The sequence below is a fragment of the Vitis vinifera genome, chromosome 18 (assembly GCF_030704535.1).
Source record: "Vitis vinifera cultivar Pinot Noir 40024 chromosome 18, ASM3070453v1".
NCBI classification, from domain to species: Eukaryota; Viridiplantae; Streptophyta; class Magnoliopsida; order Vitales; family Vitaceae; genus Vitis; species Vitis vinifera.
In genome coordinates, this window is record NC_081822.1 from 10,089,476 (window position 1) to 10,106,100 (window position 16,625).

A 16,625-nucleotide genomic window follows, 5' to 3' on the forward strand; every position below is an offset into this window, starting at 1 on the left:
ATGTTAGACTTTAAATTATATAAAGGTTTAGCACTCAGAACTACAAAGAGAACACAAAGTGTACCATAGAAAAACTCCTGCAAGCTTATAGACCAAAATTCCAGTTACATAATAGAGATTATTTCCTTGCCTTCAAAACGCAAAAGCTACAAGAGAACTATAGAGCTCAGATTAGTAATACAATATTCATTTTGGAACGGACGCATAATGTACCAGCTCCTCTATCAACAGATTCAAAACTACCAATTCCTTCTTCAAATTAAAAAAGAAAAAAAAAACAATCTAATCATGCAAGCTAGAACATAGAGTACTAGTAAGAACCTCTTGCAACTAAGACTGGACCCATTACAATGTCAAAACATGCATACCACCAAGCTCAGCAAAAAAGTCAAAAGTTCTAATAATAGTCTGCATGTGCCATTGTGCTCAAATCAATGTTGTCTTACCTTGCAATGTTTCTGAGAAATCATCACAATTGTTAGACCAGAAGTATCAGGAAGTTACAGAATATGAAGCTCAGAATCCATCATGATCTCGAAAAGTTACTGGCAAGAAACATCTTCACTTGTGCATACCGAATCTTCACCAGTCCGGTTGACAAAGTAAAGTAGCCAACAGAAACCAGTGTGGAGAGAAGAAACTAATGCCTAGAGGATAATCATGCCCGATTAATCAAAACAAGAGACTGACACAGTACAAAGAAACAGAAAGGAAGGGCTTTTATTACACATTTTGCCTTTTCAGCATATAATGCACCAGTTGTTAGCAACTGATTACAAATATTTGAAATCAAACCCTAATCTTTTGCTCCAGCTGCTATTTAGCTGGTTAACAACTTAAAGCCAAATTTAAAGACTATAATTACTCTCATGTACTTTGCTGGGGTCCTTATGAAACTGTGAAATATAACAAGGGAACCAGCACTGAGGGACTTTCTGACCAAAGAAAAAGGGCACAAATTGATAAGTCTCCAAGTGATTTAATCTGAAGCCCTCCACCCATTAAAAGTTCTACAATTGTATTCCTGCCAAACAATGAAGCAGGACCTAACTACATTTCCATACAGAACTCTCATGTCATCCTAATAAGATCTCTCTCTCTCTCTCTCTCTCTCTTCAAATTAGGGAGCACCTATGAGATACCAAAACAGATATTGACATATGTACTGAACCTAGATTTACCACAATGAATGAGAATGTCATTTAACGACTCTTTTTCACTTTCAAGCAAAAATAATTCACTAAATACACCCATTTTCATGGAAGCCCATGAACACTAAACACGCTTGATAGAAAAGACCATTCCACCTTCCGACTCCAAAATAAGGATATAAAGATTTAACTGAGAACATCACATCCTTAGTGCCCCTTTGCAGAGCCCCACCTCCTCTTAGAGCATCCTTAAGAGACAGTCAAACTGACTAACTCCCAATAATGGAAATGTCTTATAAAACAAAGGTTTGAAATAAATAAATAAATCATAATAATAAACTTCCAAATTTTCATGCTTTGGAATTACACATCATATGTCAATACTTCCACAAACAGGTCCAAAAGGGAAATAATAAAAATAATAACAATAAACCACTGTTGCGCTACATTACATGCTGCCGTAATGATCCATTCCTTCTGTTAGGGAGAGAGAGAGAGAGAGAGAGATCATGCCATACATCTATGAGAACATGCAAGTTGGATTCCAAGAACTGATGAAAAGAACAATAACCGCTAGAAGAGTATGGATAAAGCACACTACATGGACAATTTCCTTGCTACAAAAAACAAAGGTAATGTAAGAAGCATTTAAGATTTATTATTTTGATTTAAGTTACCAACTAAATGAAGTGATCCCAATTCAATCCAACCAGTAAGCGACAAACCAAATCATGGCCTTACCTCCAGCCAAGCAAAAAACAAATCCAAGGTTTTCGTCACAGTTAAAAATAAATAAACAAAAATGGAACATATCAAAAATAAAAATATTCCAAGTCTGTAAGTTCTGAAATTACACAAGTCATAATATGTCAACACTTTCACAAATAGGACATCCAATCAGAGAATAGAAAAAAAACAAATAAATAAACTGCTACTCTGCTACATCACACACTGCAGCAGTGAGCCATTCCATCCATTTGATAGCGATCATGCAACACATCTATGAGAACATGCAAGTCAGACTCCAAATACAATTGATAGACACAATAACAGCAGAAGATAACAGCAGAGTATACCATATGGACAATCTGTTTCATACCAAAGAAAAAAGTAAGAATCATATGCAGAAACCAATTTACAAGCAATCAGATTAGCAAACCTAAACATCCATTGCAGTTAAAAGCAAAAACCAAAAAGCAGAAGGTTTAATGAATGTAAATAGAGATGCAGAAAAGGTGGGTTTATTTAACTACAGCGACAAGGGAAGGGATCATGTCATGTTGGACTCTAATCACATTAAAGTAAGCAACCCTATGCTTGATTCTTGAAACTTTTGAGGGAAAATGTGAACCTATGTTTAATTTTTAAAAATTTGAGGGAAAATGTGATAGAAAGAAAATAGAAAGGAATATAAGAAAAGAAAAATAAAGGAAAATGAAAAATAAATTCGAAGTTAATAAATTAAAATAAAGTTAAAGTTAATAAATTATTTTTATATGTTCTTTAAAATTCATTTCACTTATTTTTCCTTTTTTATATCAAGATTAAATAATTTGAAAATGCAAAAGTTTCTAGCTCATTTCAAGAATATTTGATTTTCATTTGTATTGTTCCCAGCAAAGCAAATATGAGAGAATAATTTTCCTTAACATTTGTTTTCCTTTCCTTTGTACTTTTCAAAAACCAAACATATTATAAATAATTTAAAATTTCTAAGCTTCTATTTAATTTTAATTATATTCGATTTTCTTTCATTATTTCATGGTAAATAAAAAATGATAAATCATTTTCCTTAATATTTTCTTTCTTTTCCTTAGTATTTCCCTAAAACCGAATATAATATGGAAATCTACTGAATCTTTTTTTTTTTTTTTTTTTTTTTTTTTTTTTATAAATAAAAGAGATAAAATTGTATTGAAAAGAGCCACCAAAAAGCGATTCAAAGTATACAAAGTAGCAACACCTCCCCCCTTCCTAGCTAGAACAAACAACTGTCAAACATGGAGGAGCAAGAAACACCCCACCCTCAACGAGAACCCACCCGATTAATGAAACCAACTAAAGTCGAAGGACTATATTTTATGAACAAATTTGTCTCCGACCAAAGAAAGTAAACAAAAGAACTCTTAAGTCTTTGGATGGACAACACATCATCTTCAAACACAATTTTGTTCCTTACCTTTCAAACCATCCAAAAAATACATAAGGGGCCTACTCTCCAAACTTCCTTTCTCTTTTTCCCACAAAGGACCTGTCCTACCCCAAAAGCGTCGCCTTACCTATGGTTGACAACACCCACTACACCCCAAAGAGAGAGAAAAACAAACCCCATAAAGTCTTTGTCTTGGCACAATGGAGGAGGATGTGATCTATCGATTTTTCATGTATTTGGCAAAGGTAGCATATAATGGCCCATTCCCAACCGTATAGATATTGTCTGTTTTAGACCCAAAGGGGCCCTCATGGTTTTAAAACGCGTCTACTTGATTAAGAAGAGTCTCTACATATATAGCGTCATGAACTTTCTCCCCTATCCAATGTGGGACATCACAACCCCCCCCCCCCCCCCCATGCAGACACAACGTCCTCGTTGTGTCCCATGGGATTGTGGGGTCAAACAGACAAACACCCATTACGGGGCTAAACAAACCCCCACATCGGGGTTGGGGATCTGCTCTAATACCATTTATAACGACCTGTTACCAACCGTGTAGATATCGTCCGCTTTGGACCCAAAGGGGCCCTCACGGCTTTAAAACGCGTCTACAGGGTTAAGAAAAGTCCATACTTATATAGCGCCAAGAACTTTCTCTCCTATCCAATGTGGGACATCACAGTTGTGACATCCCACATCAGAGGGGAAAGTTCCTGGTGCTATATAAGTATGGACTTTTCTTAACTCTATAGACGTGTTTTAAAGCCGTGAGGGCCCCCTTTGGGTCCAAAGCGGACAATATTTACACGGTTGGGAGTGGGTCGTTACAAATGGTATCAGAGTCGATCCCTGACCTCGGCGTGGGGTTTGTTTGGCCTCGTAAGAGTGTATGTCTGTTTGGCCCCACAATCCCACGGGACACAACGACAACGTTGTGTCTGCATAGGGGGGTGTTTGTGACATCCCACATCAGGGGGGAAAGTTCCTGACGCTATATAAGTATGGATTTCTCTTAACCCTGTAGACGCGTTTTAAAGCTATGAGGGCCCCCTTTGGATCCAAAGCAGACAATATCTACACGGTTGAGAGCGGGTCGTTACATAGCATCTATTCGATAAAGGTCATCCTCTCTTTTGAAGTTGGTCCAAGGTAAGGGCTTTTCCCCACATTGCTTCCCACAAAAAAAAAAAAAAAAACTCACTTTGGGTTGTACACAGGCTTTCCAAATAACATTCAATGGAAAAGAAATTAGAGGACCTAAACCTAAGGCTTTGTAGAGAGACTTAACAGAATATGATACGATCTACTGAATCTAAATATGATACGATCCAAACATGCCACATTTATGATACAAGTAATAAGCTACAACCCATTAAATAAATTGATTGTGCCAATTGTTTCCAAATTGAAACAAATATTTGCCAAAACCCTATTACTTAACTTTTGGACATAACTGTCCCCTCTGTTTTCTTGAAAATAAAAAACTGCCCTTCCTTGATCTCCTTTCTCGAAAGCCAGCAACAATGGCTATAAGTTAACAATTTCAGAATCCAGCTTCTTTCCTTTTTTCTTTTTTTTTTTACGTTTTTTACTTATTTTACTGACTACTGATTGTTGATTTCTGCTGCAAAACCGGTCCATAGATTCTGATAGGCTGGTATTTTCCTTCTTATTCCTCTCTTCAGGTACTGAGAAAACTTTTTGTTTTGTATGTTGTATTGATTTCTGGATTGTATGTATGGAGCTTCTGAGCATGGCAACCTACTGCCTTTTACACTTGAAGATCTTATAAAAAGCATCGGTAATCAAAACCAATTGACAACACAAGACTGGTTTTTGCAAAGGGGGGTTATGATGAGGAAAGAGATCCTGGGTAGTTTCTAAGGTTCTGGATGCAATGTTGAAGGACAGTTTGGAGCTGTTGAAAAAAATGAGGTCTGCTTTCTTATATTGATTTCTGTCATATTTAGATAGTTTTGGAAAGGAAAGACTATTGTTAGTGATGTTTCAGTTGTTTCCACATTCACTAATGCTGCCCATTAGAAAGTTCATTTGAAATACCATGGAAATTACTAAAGAACTCTGTCAACAGTTCCTTGGATTTTAAAATTGAGATTAGAAAATTATAATATTTTTCTGCTTGGGGTGAACTTTGATCATCAGATTTTGTAGTTAAAATTATTCTCAAGACAACTACATTCTTCTTTGACAATTGAAATTTCTCTAGCAGTTGGAAATGTTCCTTAGTTGGTAACAACAAATGTCAGCTATCAGCATGGCTCTAAACTGCAATGAACTCTGATAAAACATTCTTACTTCCAAAGTAACCAAAATTTGAATTGTAACATATTATCAACTTAGTGGTTAAGCAATAAATATTAGATTAGGATTGTATTCATGGGTTGTTTCTTTTTTTCTCCTTAAGATGTATACTTCATGTGTACTATGTGTGCCTCTTTTTGATTGGCACTTCTAATATATGATCATCTGTTTATCAAAAAAATAAAAAAATCAATTGACTTTGGTTTCCGCCCTTGTTTCTTTATTTTCCAAATTGGATTAGGTTCTGATTTGCATTTGTTAAAACTACTGCTTCCTTTTTTTGTTGTACACCTTGTATGTACTCAGAAAGTCAGCCTCAGAAAGTAAGAAAGGCTGTTGGACACTTTAGGGAATCTCCACACTAATAGCCAACCTCTTCTATGTTCTTCAACAAACTTTCCCATACTTGAGTTTCCTGCAGCTCTAGCCCATCAGACAATACCCTGGAATTCACTCAAGGCTTGTCCCGCCATTCTCAATCTTAGTTGGAAGTTCAAACACATGAAGGAAGTTGATTGGGATGTTCTTAAGGGTAAATTTAAATCATGTTATCGAATGCCTGTCTATATCCCCATCAATGTCAACAACATATGTCAGAATATGTTTCAAGGTTGATATTTAGACCAATAACTCCAAAATTCTTGTCCCTAGCTAGAAAAAGAATGCTTTTACTCTGATCAGATGCCCATGGATTTATATATATACTAAAAGCTGGCATATGAGATCTCTATGTATATACATAGAGCTGAAATACGAGATCTCTTCTTCACGCGATCTCATGCACAATGGTTTGCCATAGGAAACTTCCATGCTAAAGGGATGATTCTACATTCTTAAACTTATGATCACTCTAGTTTCTTTTTCTTAGATTCTTATGATAAATTTAATTTTTCTTTTTTCCTTTCCCATTTTGATAAGAACCCAACAATTATCAGTAGGAAAGACAGATTTGCAGCAGAAGGATGAAGAATCCTCAAAAGCATCAAAGCAGCAAGGAAAATCAAAAGAATAAAAAAATAAACAAACAGAAATCTAAAAGTCTCTAGGGTGGAAACTTTCAGGAAAATTCCAAGATTTATAAAACATAATAGTTTTCTATAAATAAAGTAGGTATTATATTGTGCTTTAGAAACCAGATACAGAGATAAATACCTAGTGCCAACTAAATATGTTCAGATCATTTTCATTCAGAAGATGAAGTGCTTAACTAATAATAGAGACATCACATAGCATACCTCATATTTGTTTCTGAATATGGAAACAGATGCTGAATGGGCCAAGAGCTGGCAATGTGCAACCAAATTATGGTGCCATTGAGGACTGTTCATGTTTTCCAGGAGCAAATATCCCATTACCATATCCATTGACTGCAGTTTGAAAAGGCATATTTACTGTAATCCAGTTCTTTACTCTATCACCAAAACTTGCAAAGCAAGTTTCTGCATAATTGCAAAATATTTTCTGCATGTTTGCCAAAATATACAGATCATTTATGTACAAACAATGATGGATCCTTCAAACAGCATGTGAGATTTGAAAAACAAAAATAAAGTTACAAGAGATTTTTTTTATCCGCATTTAAAAGAGCTTTTGATGAGCAAAAAAATTCAACTCTTTATTTCCCTTAGGCATAACACAAATATCATAAACTTCATACATTTTTATTTTCATCTGTTCTCCATTAAATCAAAAATAATATTTGTGCAATTTATCGAGTGAGTAGCTAAAGGTTCAACACAAAATTCTAGTGGAAAGTTGTTCAAAAATAGATATAAAAATTTTGAATTAGACAATATTGAACAATGTATGTGGATTCAAATACAGTATAGTGAGTAATAACAAAGAATAGACTCAGAAACAACTAAAACTCTTCTTCGTAACAATTACAAAAAATTACAGTATGGTTCCCAATGAGTATCTCCACTACCTTTGTATATTTACAGCATATAAATTACAAAAAGCTCCTGTACCTAGGCAGATATCTTACCATCATTTTGGATCTATCATGATCATAGTTTAACTTGACCAAGTTGTGCATTTTATTTAATATGAAATTCTTATAAAAAAAACAAATCTTCAAAAGATAAGGACATATGTGATGGATGGAAGACAATTTAAATTTTACTAAACAAAAATCAGGACGACAGGATAGAAAAGCAAATATACACTTTTTTGATATAAAAATATGGGAAATGCTGATTTCATCAAAATGCAATGAGATCACAACTGTTCCCCTCATGTTCTTTCAATCAAGTATAACTAGTGAAGGACTTTTAAGTTGGAACTACTTCTAAAATGTAAGTTTTTGCATTCTTCCCCCAGTATTTAAGGTTGGATTCCCACCCATAAATCTTATAGGAAGAAAGAAGAACCTAAAAAGTTCATATGACAAGCCATTGCTTTAAATGCTTAATGGGTAAAACCAGATGAAACACTTGACCTCAATTGCCATCATTCTTCTAATCCCAATTTCTGATCATTCTGAAATTGCTGTACAATTGGTAAATAGCATGTCAGAGGAAGTATCAGGAAAACAAATCACCATTTAAATTGTAATTCTATCAATAAATGGGCAATGTGAACACCAAGTCAACCCTCATCTTTCTCACAAAAAGAAAATAAAATTTACAGCTTATCTTTTCAAACATGGGAAAGACTGATACAAAGGTGGCATTTCACCTTAGCAGCCACCTCACAAGATCAGAGGAAATATTGTAAACATTTTTGTGGCTGGTTTTTGTTCCCCTTCTAATGCATCACCACTGAACAAGAAAAGTTCAATTTAAAAAGTTATCATTCCAACTAATGAATTTAGGTATATAGTGGAAAGAATTGAATATGGTTATGTTTCTGTCAACAGTCACCTGAAAGTTGTACCTTACGGGGAAAATTTCCTTTTCCATTATGATATTGATTCAAAATTCTAATCACAGTGCTTGAATATTTATTTGATCCTTAGTAATTAATTTTGAAACACAACATTATCTTCAGCACCCCTACCTCCAACCCCTCTCTCTCTCTCTCTCTCTGTGGAAAAGGAAAAAACAGATGAAAAGCAAGCTGAAATTTTTTATAGGTGTTCCATTAGAAACACAGGCCACCTGGGAATATGTGAACCTTCAAGGATCACTATTGGGTTAAGTCATTTTTATTCTCTAAAGCCAATAAGTTTTGGTGACACCATTAAGTCTGTGCTAACACCAGAAAGATCTCCATAAGACCCAGAACGAGGGGTTGATTTAATATTATCAAGGGGACCCTATCACCATTATTGGTTCAGCTGGGTCTGTTACATCAGGCTGACAGTGTTACTCTTTTACCACATGAAATTGTAGAGGTCTCCCATACTTTGAGGGTTCAAAACTAGATCAGCACATAAGTGAGAACTGATATTTCTTGCTAAGCAGGGGAAAACACAATTTATCACTACAAACACCATCTTCTTTTTCCCTCTTTGACTATTGAGTTTAATGATTTAGGAGGCAAAACTCCAAGAGCATGGTTAGGGACATCCTATAATATGGTAAAGGGGATTACAGAATACAAAGTCATTCAAATCAAACTCATTTTGACACAAAATTGAGTTTGCACATGGATTGTTAGCTTGGCATACATTATGAACTTATATCCCCAAAGTTTAAGTTTTTAGGAAAACCAGTAGCTTAACATGTTATCAGAGGTATGGTTAATTAGAGGTTTCAAGTTCAAGTCTCTCCTACTATTTATTCTCATATCTGTTTATGTGTAATCTGTTGTTAACCTAGTACACATTTGTGGGCCATATCCTAATAGTTAGGAATTGGTGTTAACCTAGTGTACATTATGGGCCCATATCTTAACATTTAAGAAATGTGGTAGCTTTACATGGAGTACATGAGCTTCCAAGGCTAACTTTTTTCTCTAAAAACTCTATCCATGCATAGGACCTAGGCATAATAAGCATGTGTTTTGTTGAAAAAGGATGCTATTACTTAGTTGAAACCTTGTCCAACACAACTACACAAAATGCATGGTGGGATAATCATTCATCAAAGAACATTTTCAAGTGGGCCAAATTTGAACTTTATATTAGTTTCATGACAAAAGGAATTTCCCAAAAGTCTACTACTTAAGAATATGTGCAAATTTGGTAAGATAGATATTTTTCGCAATAAACTGAGAAGTGTAGGAAACAATTTTGAGAACTTCCTATTTCTTCTATTCATCCATCATTTCTTTTATTTTTTTTTTATAGGCAAATATCCATTGTATTAACAGTGCCTAGCAAAAAAAAGCATGAAGGTATACATGGCATATACAAGAAAACCAAGAGGTCATATAAAATGGATGAACACACAAAAAACAACACTCACCCATTACATAGAGCTCAAGTAATCAATAAAGTACAACAGAGACATAGAATAATCTCCTCTATACATTCCGACTCACTCCAAAAAATTATACGTAAATTCTTGTTTGATTATTTGATATGTTTTTTCAATATTCCCAAATTTTCATGTATTTATCTCCTTTCATACAATCAAAATAGGCATAAAAGAGTAACTTTCTAAGTTTTCTTCCTCTTTTTTTGAATAAATGATCCATGTTAGGCTAGGGATGACAATGGATCATGTCGTGTCGAGGTAAGAAAAAGTGAAAATTTACTCAACCCGGATACAACCTATTTAATAATCATGTTTGGATGACTTGAGACAAACATGATCCATTTATTACATGGGTAACACAACACAACTCATTTAAACTGATTTGTGTCAGAATTGACACAAATAACCCATTAACACAATTCTAACACATTAACAAGATTCTAACTCATTGACACAATTTTAACTCGTTGAAGTTATTAACAGTTGAAGTTATTAACATGATTCTAATCCGTTTAACCTATTTTTAATTTTTAATTTTTAATATTTAAATATATCATTTTAAAATACTTTTCAGTTGTTTTAACTTTTAAGTTCTAATTTTTTTGAAATCTTAATTAATTTAGTTATATAATTTTAATTGTAATAAGTTTATAAGATAAAAACAAATTAAAATTTTAATTCTATAGTTGTTTAATGTTTTAGTTATAAAATATTTTTAATCTTTATAATGAAATATACAAAATTTTACTTAATTAGTTAGTTAATCTTTTTAACTATATGATACTTATAGTTAAAAAATATATTTTAAATTTTTATAATTTTTAAATATATATAAAATTAATAAATTTATATGGGTTAAATGGATTATAAACAGATCAATTTGACACAAATAAGTAAATGGGTCAATTTGACATGAATAAGTAAATGGGTTAAGTATTTAAACTCGAACATCGCCCATTTATTAAAGGAGATATATGGGTTGAAATGATTACACCCAACCTAAAACCGCTAAAATCCATGTTGTTTTTGAGTCATGTTATCGTGTTGTGTCAAAATTGTCACCCTTAATGCCAACACAAGAAGGTTTTCTTTATTGAGGAGTGCATTACCTACTCAATTCCAAACAAAGAGAAAATCAATTACCATAAGATTACCACTTTCAAGCGGTGAAGCATGATGCAATCAACCGTTTTTTCTTATTTTTCACACAGCTTTTATTCAACATCATTCATCCCCTTCTTTTAAGCTAGTCCAACATCAATAGAACCCAAGGATTTCAAAAAACATTGACTCTCAATAGAACCCAAGGATTCCAAACAATATTAGAAAGGAAGGTCTTTGTACTTCCATTGGCCAATGAAGAATAGAGAGATTCCACTGAGAAAATACCATACTTCAAGATCAATCAAACCAATTTATCCTCAACATCCTTGACAATTGACTACAATTGCAATTGCCTAAAAAAAGCCTTCACCCCCTCTAACTCCCAATCTTGGAGTTGTCTTGAGAAATGAGGAACCCAACATCCCTATTCCCCATCCCGATCCCACACCTCAGCAACCTATGTATCTTTTGTAGTGACTCTCTGGAGAACAACTACAAGGGACAATTTACCAAGCCACTTATCCTTCCAAAATCACTATCAACCTATTGTCCACCCTAAACCCAATCCTACTTCTCAAAATTTCCTACCCTCTTCTAATTGCTTTCCATACTCTCACTCCATACATTTCCTTAACACTGCTTAAGCACCATCCTCCCTTTTCCTCCTCATATTTCCTTAAAACCACTTTCTTCCAAGAAGATTCCCTCTCTGTACCAAATCTCCAATATCATTTTCCAAAAAGCGCTTTATTGAGATTAGACAAAGTTCTAATGGCCAACCCCCCACCCCCTACCCCCTCCCCCTTGTCCATATATACTATCAACCAATTAACTACCTAAGGCTTTTTCTCAATGCCTCCCCATCCCAAGGAAAACCCTTTGAATCTTGTCTGGCCTTAAGCTTACTTTCCTCAAGATAGAAAATAATGACATGAAATAAACAGGCAAGATAGAGCACTTTTTATCAATGTTAGTCTTTTTTTTTTCTTTTTTTTGATAAATACTATCTCTTCCACATAACAAGTCATTTTTAAATTAAGGTAATTAGATTATAAGTTTTTGGTCAAAAAGGCCATACCTTTTCATTTTGCTATAAGGTTTTGGTTAAAAATGTTATGCCTTTTCATTTACCATTTCTCATACTCTAATTAAGCAAGTCCAATGTTTTCTTCTAATTATCTTTTAACCATTGGATTAGCAAGATAAGAGACTGGCATTCCTTGGGCATAACTCATTCAAAAATTATTGCATGTCACTATTTAACCATATGGAAAGAAAGACTTTATGTACTGTCCACCACATTGTTTCCTTGAAAAAGAGAATAGACTAGAGAACTCGAAATAATTATGATCATTACTTTTCATTTGCTATCTTAAGAAACTTTTAGGGAATTCCTGTTGTAACATCACAAAATTTAAAACATATCCATGATGCCCCTCAAAAGCCTCACAATTGGAGCTCATAAGTTGGTATCAATTATGGATTAACTTGGCATAATAGGAGCATGTAGTGTATTCCAATTTTGAGTAGGGTTTTCCCCTCAAATTTGGGATATGAAATTATAAGTCCGTTTGATTTCTAAAAGCTCAACAAATACCAAATGCATAACTAACACATCTTTTGATTAATCAGTTTTCCTAAAAGATTAAGTTGTTAGGATTTGGATCCAAAATATATATCATGCTCTACACCCCAACACATGCTCTAAACCTCGTCAACCCTCCTCTCCCTACCCCAACCCCAACCCCATAACCTCCATGAGAGGCACAAGCCACATTAGCAAAAAGCCTATCAAGAGGTAAGGAATTGAACCCAAGACCTTGAGTTACGAAAGCTCTTAGACCATGTTGAGTAACCAATATTCTTAAAATTTTAAGCTATTAGGATTAAGGACCACAATCATTACTAGCAAGATATTCGCAAACAAGCAACAATTTATTGATGGTGTTATACTTAAACAATTTGCTCATTTAACCACCCTCTCATTGACCAATGAAGATATAAGGGAAGATCCCAATGGTATAAAGTTATATAAGGCTCGATACCTATAGGAGCAAAGTTTCCAAGTATGTAACATGTTGCAAGTAGAAGGAAGTCAAATACAAAAACTTCATACTCTTGTCAAGAAAAGCATTAATGAGATTGTTGTAGTAAGCAATGCCATCACCATTGATTTTGGTTCCTAAACCATCTACAAGCATGAGAAAAACCAAATAAGTGAGTCCAAGAATCATTGTAATGAAGCTAAGGCAACAAAAAAAATAGGCAAAATGGGGAAACAACTGAAAAGTTTTTTGTATTAACTCTAGAGAAAACAAGTACCAGATAGTACACTTTTTTATTTTGACATTAAAAGTGAATATGCGGTCATTAAAAAATAATAATAATTTAATCATTTTTTAACAAATCATAGATAAATTTATGCATTTAATCAAAGTCCAAAACTTGAACCAAAAAACCAAAATGCTATTTAATAGTTGCCACATCCCAACTTTAATATTTTACTTTGGTTAAAATTAAAATGCATGGAACACATCAAAGGAAAAAGGCTATTACAAAGGAAGATACGGGATCATGAAAACAATAAGCACCAAATCCCAGCTTGGATATGATGTCAACATCTTACCGTACATCAAAAAAATTAAAATAAAATAAAATAAAAATAAGAACTTCAAGACGGTTTTTAAATTAATAACTATTTTCTTCTAAGAAAAAATGCAAAGGGCCATAGAAGAACACATAATGAGAGAAAAAAGAAAAGAAATTCTCATATTTGCTTTATAACCAAAGTATCAAGAAAAACCATTCAATAATCTCATAAATTAATTGGAAAAAAGGGCGGGGGAATATGAACTTAGTAGTTATTCACTTTACTTCGCCTTTGATGCATCTTTTCTCCTATATTCCTATTAATTGAAACACATGACTACAAAATAGCATCCACAAATAATGGAACAAGATGAAAGTGATGATTATTAAACCAACATCACACATGGTGTTCATCTTATTTCATCCCACTCATAAGAAATATATCCATTGAAATTAGTAGAAAAATGAGCAACTGCTAACTAAGTATAGATGATACTCAAGGAAAACAATATATAACAAAAATATTTAAAATTTTATACATTCTCATATATTCTTTGTATTTTATATAAAGAAGGAAAAAGTGAGAAATAAAGTTAGGGTTGGCATGGTTAAAAGATCGAACAACCCACCAAAACCCAAACCCATACATTATTTATTACTTTGTTTCTTTTTAATTGTAATATATATATTTTTTATTAAAATATAAAATAATAACAAAAAATCAAACCTTTCTTAGTTTTTAATTACATTAGACTACTAGGTTTAGCCTTCTTATTTAATTGTTAAAATATCTTATATAATTGAACTTTGAATTTATGAATAGTTATTTATATTAAAATAGTAATTAAGAATTTATTTCACAACTTTTAGCTTTTACTCTCTTATTTCTTTTTTCTCTAAATCAGAACTTTTATTCTCTTATTTCATAATATGGTTTGTATTTTATAGGTTCTAAAATAATTATTTTGTTTGATAACCTGTTGGAAGCCAAATTGCCCATGGGCTTGACATGGGTTAGGAATTCTCAACCTGACTTTGGATTGGGTTTGATACAAATTAGACATATTGATGGCTGGTTTTGCATGAGTTAAAGAAAAAGAAAAAACTTCAAAGCACCAAAAAAAAAAAAAAAAAAAAAGAAAACAATTTAGTTTTATTAGTTATAACTGATAAATAATAACAATAAGATGAATTTATTAATGATTGTTATAGTTAAATAATAAACATATGAAACATAAGGGGAAATAATTGGCATAATAGGGGTACTTGAAAAAGAAAAAAATCTACACTCTTCATACTTTTACATATAGTATGGATAAGCAAGTCGATCAAGTTCAACAATCAAAATTGACCTATTCATATGAGAGTCAGGCAGTCTGAAAATTAATTTTTAGTCATCTACTTTCCCAGCATTTAGTATGGAATTAGGGATGATGGAGGCACAATTGGATGCTGCAGAAATTGTAGCCTACAAATGGAGTTGATTCTGCATTTTCCAATTGGATCAATTACAGGGAGTATATCAGACACATTGTCTGTTTCTAAAGAAGAAAAAGATGTAAATAATTCATTTTTATTATCAATTATAACTCTACTTTTGTCAGATGTAACAGTTCTTTTTTTTTTTTTTTCTCTCATTTAGGATTGGATTCTCATAGATGAAAAGCTTTTTTTAAAATTCAATAAAAAAATCCTTTGTGTATTTAAGTAATCTTATTAAAAAGATTTTTATCTCAAAGGTTGAAAGAGAAGCATGGAAAAAATTAATTATTTTTGTATAAAAATGATAGAAGTTACTAATTTCAAAAACTAGGTACCAATAAAAATATTAATATATATTTATATTATACTATACATAAAAGTATAAAGAGTTTATAGACTTTTTTCTTCCCCAAGTACCCCCATTATATCACTTATTTCCTCTTATATTTCATATCTATATCTTTTAAGTACAACAATCATTAATAAATTCACCTTATCTTAAAAAAAAAAAAATATCAGTTAATTTATCAATAATAACTGATATTTTGTTTTTTTTTTTAGTCTAAGAGTTTTTTTTTTTGCTCTTCCTTTTTTTCCCAAAGGCTTCATTTACATTGGGATTCATTTGCAGCATGGTAGGTTCCATTTTTATCCAAGTCAAATATTTTTTTACATATAACTGCACAAGTTAATGTTCCCAAATGATTAATTTTATGTGAATTCTAGCAGTCCAGAATGAAATAATTCAAAATTTTCAACACTGACAGGTTAAACGAATTCAAAGAGAAACCCTAGGCCTCTATTTGGTTTCCAACAAAATAGGGCAATAAAAGAAAACAACAATTTCATTCCTATGTGACTTCTCATCTTTTGATTCCAAAAAAGAAAAAGGCCCTCGGTGGCTTGAAATTCCATTAAAGTGGCCTTTGGTATTCCCGAATCATGGTAGCTGAAAATGTTTCAATTCAAAATCTTAATTACCTTTTTCATATCTTCTCTGTGTCTAAACCTTTTTTTTATACAAGAAAATATTCCCAAGCAAAGACCGTTAATCGTCTGAGCTGCGATAAAAGCTGGCAATAGTTCTCTGTTCAAAGAGAAACCCTAGAACAGGATTCCCAATTTATAAAGCATTAGAGTGAAATCGGACCCTCTATTTCGGTACCAAGAAAACGAAGAAAAATAAAAGAAAATTTGAAAATTTAAAAATAAAATTAAAAAAGAAAATCGGATCAATTAAACCAGGGAGTCATATGAGTTTTAGGTAAGGTACAATTTTCTGTATTCTCGAGTCCTAAATGGCGAAAAATTTAGGATTCAAACATTTCTATCATTTTCTCATTATTTTCTCAGCATCAAATTGGTGGTATCTAATCTAGAAGCCGATTGATTGAATTTGGAATAGAGTTAGGAACAGTACCAGAGCTATCGACCGAAACAAAGCGCTTGGAGAAGGAA

At 32.8% G+C, this 16,625-nt stretch overlaps 1 long non-coding RNA gene across 1 annotated transcript; it reads right to left on the reverse strand.

The window, feature by feature from the left end:
- Positions 1 to 1,458: 1,458 nt before the first annotated feature.
- On the reverse strand, positions 1,459 to 8,062 carry LOC132252639 (uncharacterized). The gene is made up of 2 exons (XR_009465099.1): positions 6,864 to 8,062; positions 1,459 to 1,768 (listed from the first exon to the last, which is right to left on the reverse strand). It is a non-coding gene; the product is annotated as an uncharacterized LOC132252639 (long non-coding RNA).
- Positions 8,063 to 16,625: the final 8,563 nt, after the last annotated feature.